We start from the raw sequence: 4,166 nt of genomic DNA, 5'->3' as shown, positions 1-4,166 counted from the left end.
GATGTGCTACAGAGCCCCCCGAACATGCCCATGTTCTAGGTGGTGCTGCTGAGCCCCCCTGCACGCCCCCTGCAACCAAATCACACTTTTAGTGCTTGGGCCCTAATAATAATCTTTAGAAGAACAATAGAGCCTTCACATTTTCAGTGCTTGGGCCTTAAATATAGCTGCAAGCAACTATGACGGGCCCAAGCACCATGGGTACATTTCCACCCGGTGGCTTTCTGAAAATAATGCATGATGGATGCATGAATTTGGTCGAGTAAACAATTAAGACACCATATCTTACCTTCTGCTCAGACATGGTGGTTTAAACTTTGATGTGTGTGGCAAATTAAATAAATGTGTAATTATGGCAAGTTTTGGAATACCCTTGAACATCTATTTTTGCCAGCTGGAAGCCCTATGACCGTGACCCACCATAGCCTACATTCATGTCATAAGCGTTATTAATCATATGGACGAGTTTGTCAAATACACCTGAATATACTACAACATTATGTAATTTGATCCGTTGCCATGACAAAAGTTTTCAAGATATCAAGCATCCCTTCACAATTTTACATCAACGGTGTCTTTATTGTTAATAATTTTGAAGCGATCTGGGTAAATGTTTGAGGACTATTTCAAAGTCTATTGTAAGTGTCACACTTTTTGCTTCCAGTTAGTGGCATTATGACCTTGACCCACAGTAGCTACATCCATGTGATCAGCCCCATTTCCAAACATACAGCTCAATTATGATCTAAATCACACATTGCACACATTGAACACAGAATATATAATACACTTCATGTTTCCCATTTTTTGCCATTAATTTAATCCCTTACCATGGCAGCACCGTTCGATATATCAAAAATCTGTTCACAATTTAGCATCTTCAGTGTCTTGGCATAATGTTGTATAAATGTGGTGATAGTCTCATAAATCCCCTAGGAGGAGTATTTAAAAGTTCAAAGACTGAAATTAAAAAAATAAATGGTGACTGTAGGTGAAAATGGGGGTGCTACAGAGCCTCCTTTACATGCCCATGTTCAAGGGGATGCTACAGAGCCTACATACTCCCCCTACAACTTTTGCCCAGCCCTAATAGCCGACAACTCTGATGTGTGTGCAAAGTTTAATGAGTTTTTAAGCATATTAAGTGTCCCAAACGCACTGTAGGAATTTTGGTAGTATTTACATTTACATTTATTAATTTGGCAGACACTTTTATCCAAAGCGACTTACAAAAGAGGAACACATAAGCAAATCATCTTAAGGAGATAGTAGTACAAAAAGTGCCATATTACAAAGTTTCACTAGCATCAGAATAGCATTCAAAACAGATAAAAGTGCAACAAGTTTTTTTAGTGACTGGTTAAGTGCTCATGGAAAAGATGTGTTTTTAGCCATTTTTTGAAGACAGAAAGTGAGTCCGCTTCACGGATGGAGTTGCTTTTCACTGTACGGCTCGTTAGCATAGTGTATATATTTGACGTGAATACTGACGCGGAAGTGGCAGCAGAAGTGGTAGCCCCCATGTAAAGCCCTCCTCGTGTGAAGACCTACTTGTGGAAAGACCAGCGAGTCTACCTGTGCGAGTCCACCAAAAAAGGACACCAACAAGGCGCACTCACCATAGCACTTAAGTATCTTTTAATTTTATCTTTTCTTATTTTCCTTTTACATACTAACATGTCTACTTCACGAATAACATATATGAGTTGCACCCAGCTGCACAGTGATGTTGTGTTCAACAGCAGGGTTGGCTGGAAAGACAAGGAGTTCGGTCTTGGCTGGGTTAAGCTGCAGGTGGTGTTCATTCATCCAGGCCAAGATGTCTGCCAGGCAGGCAGAGATTCAAGCAGTCACTGTGGTGTCATTGGGCTGGAAAGACAAGTAGAGTTGCGTGTCATCAGCATAGCAGTGGTAAGAGAAATCATGTGCCTGAATGATTGGTCCCAGTGATGTTGTGTATATAGAGAAGATAAGTGGCCCAAGCACTGAGCCCTGAGGTACCCCAGTAAGTAGCTGATGTGACTTGGACACCTCACCGCTCCAGGCTACCTTGAAGGACCTACCTGAGAGATAGGAATTAAACCAGTCAAGCACAGTTCCTGTGATGCCCAGTAAAGAGAGGGTGGAGAGTAGGATCTGATGGTTGACTGTGTCAAAGGCTGCAGAAAGGTCCAGAAGAATCAGAACTGACTGATTGTCATCCAGCAGCTTGTTCTGTGAGAGATAGGCAGAGATTTGATTTGAAGTGTTTTTGCCATGAATGGGATGAGAGAGACTGGTCTGTAGTGTTCTATTTGTGTGGGGTTAAGTGCGGGTTTCTTCAGCAGTGGGGTTACTCGAGCCTGCTTAAATGTAGTAGGAAAAGTGCCCGTAAGTAGAGATATGTTAATTATGTGAGTGAGTGCAGATAAGATGGACGGAGAGATGGCCTGGAGGAGGTGAGAAGGAATGGGGTCAAGGGAACAGGTGGTGGGGTGGTTTGAGAGGAGTTTAGAGACCTCAGTGTCAGTCAGAGGAGAGAACATAGAGACATAGATGGGTTGCATACAGGAGATGGGTGTTTGACAGGGTGAGGTGCTGAGAATGTATTGTTGATGGTTGTAACTTTATTAGTAAAAAATGTGGCGAAGACATCTGCTGTCAGTGATGTGTCAGGCGGTGGAGGGGGAGGACAGAGAAGTGTATTGAATGTTCTAAACAAGCTACGAGTGTCTGTGGTGCAGTTGATCTTGCTCTGGTAGTAGGAAGTTTTTGCAGATTTAACATTATCTGAAAAAGTTGCAAGCAGAGACTGATACTTACCTAGATCTGCTGGATCTTTAGATTTCTGCCATCTCCTCTCAGCTGCCCTGAGGTCAGTCCGATGTTCACGAAGGACATCAGAGTGCCAGGGGCTGGGTGGTGTAGTACGTGCTGGTCTTGAGGAGAGAGGGCAGATGTTGTCTAGACAGGTTGTTAAAGTAGAGCTTAGTGTGTCTGTGGCAGTGTTTACATCAAGGGTGGAAAATACATTTTGTGTGGGAAGAGAGGTAGAGACAGCAGTGGAAAGGCGAGAGGGTGAAAGAGAACGGAGGTTATGGAGAAAGGAAACTAAAGGTGGAGTCTGTTTTAATGTAGATGGGAGAGTCATATTGAATTGAACAAAGTAATGATCTGAGACATGTAAAGGAGTAACAAGGATATTTGAGTTGGTACAGTTACATGTAAAAATGAGGTCCAGCTGGTTGCCCGATCTGTGAGTTGCTGTGGTGCTTAGTCTTTCCAAGTCAAATGAGGCCAGAAGAGCATTCAGTTCAGTGGCTTGGGGCTTGTCTTGGTGAATGTTGAAATCACAAAGAACCACAAATGGCTTACCATCCTCCGGGAATGAGGACAGCAGGACATCCAACTCCTTGAGGAAGTTTGCCAGCTGACCTGGAGGGTGATAAATGACAACAAAATGTATTTTTGTGGGTTGCATTGTAGTAATAGCATGGAATTCAAAAGTGGTATTGTTACATAGAGAAGAGTGTGGTGAAAAAGTCCAGTTGTTTGGAATGAGCAAACCTGTAACCCCACCCCTGCCAGTGTGTCAAGGGGTGTGAGAGATGGAGAAGTTGTTGGAGAGAGCAGCAGGTGTTGCTGTATCCTCTGGACATTTCCATGTTTCTGTCAGTGCCAGGATGCTGAGGGTGGACTGTGTGGCAAAAGCTGGAATGAAGTCATCTTTGTTCACAGCTGACTGGCAGTTCCAGAGTCCCACTGAGAAAGAGAATGGAGCAGGTGCTGAAGTGCAAAGTGGCCATAGGTTATGTGGGTTGCGTTTTGTCTTGCATCTATATCGTGTAAATGGTCTGTAACAGATAACGGGGATGTGCTTGAAGGCATATGTTATTTGTGAAGTAGACATGTTAGTATGTACATGGAAAATAAGAAAAGATAAAATTAAAAGATACTTAAGTCCTATGGTGTGTGGCGCCTTGTCGGTGTCCTTGTATGGTGGACTCGCACAGGTAGACTCGCTGGTTTTTACACAAGTAGGTCTTCACACGAGGTGGGCTTTACACGAGGGCTACCACTTCCGCTGCTGCTTCTGCGTCAGTATTCACATCAAATATATACAGGATGCTATCGAGCCATACAGTGAAAAGCAGGACAAGCCTTAATGCTACTTAGCACAAAGCTAG

At 43.4% G+C, this 4,166-nt stretch overlaps 1 long non-coding RNA gene across 1 annotated transcript; it reads right to left on the bottom strand.

Moving 5' to 3' along the window:
* Positions 1-745: 745 nt before the first annotated feature.
* LOC127448396 (uncharacterized) lies at positions 746-3,557 on the bottom strand. The gene is made up of 4 exons (XR_007898519.1): positions 3,202-3,557; positions 2,803-2,943; positions 2,064-2,214; positions 746-1,869 (listed from the first exon to the last, which is right to left on the bottom strand). It is a non-coding gene; the product is annotated as an uncharacterized LOC127448396 (long non-coding RNA).
* Positions 3,558-4,166: the final 609 nt, after the last annotated feature.

Source organism: Myxocyprinus asiaticus, chromosome 11, assembly GCF_019703515.2.
Source record: "Myxocyprinus asiaticus isolate MX2 ecotype Aquarium Trade chromosome 11, UBuf_Myxa_2, whole genome shotgun sequence".
In the NCBI taxonomy this organism is placed as follows: Eukaryota; Metazoa; Chordata; class Actinopteri; order Cypriniformes; family Catostomidae; genus Myxocyprinus; species Myxocyprinus asiaticus.
Note: the sequence above shows the minus strand (reverse complement) of the source record. Positions and strands in the feature narration are given on the sequence as shown.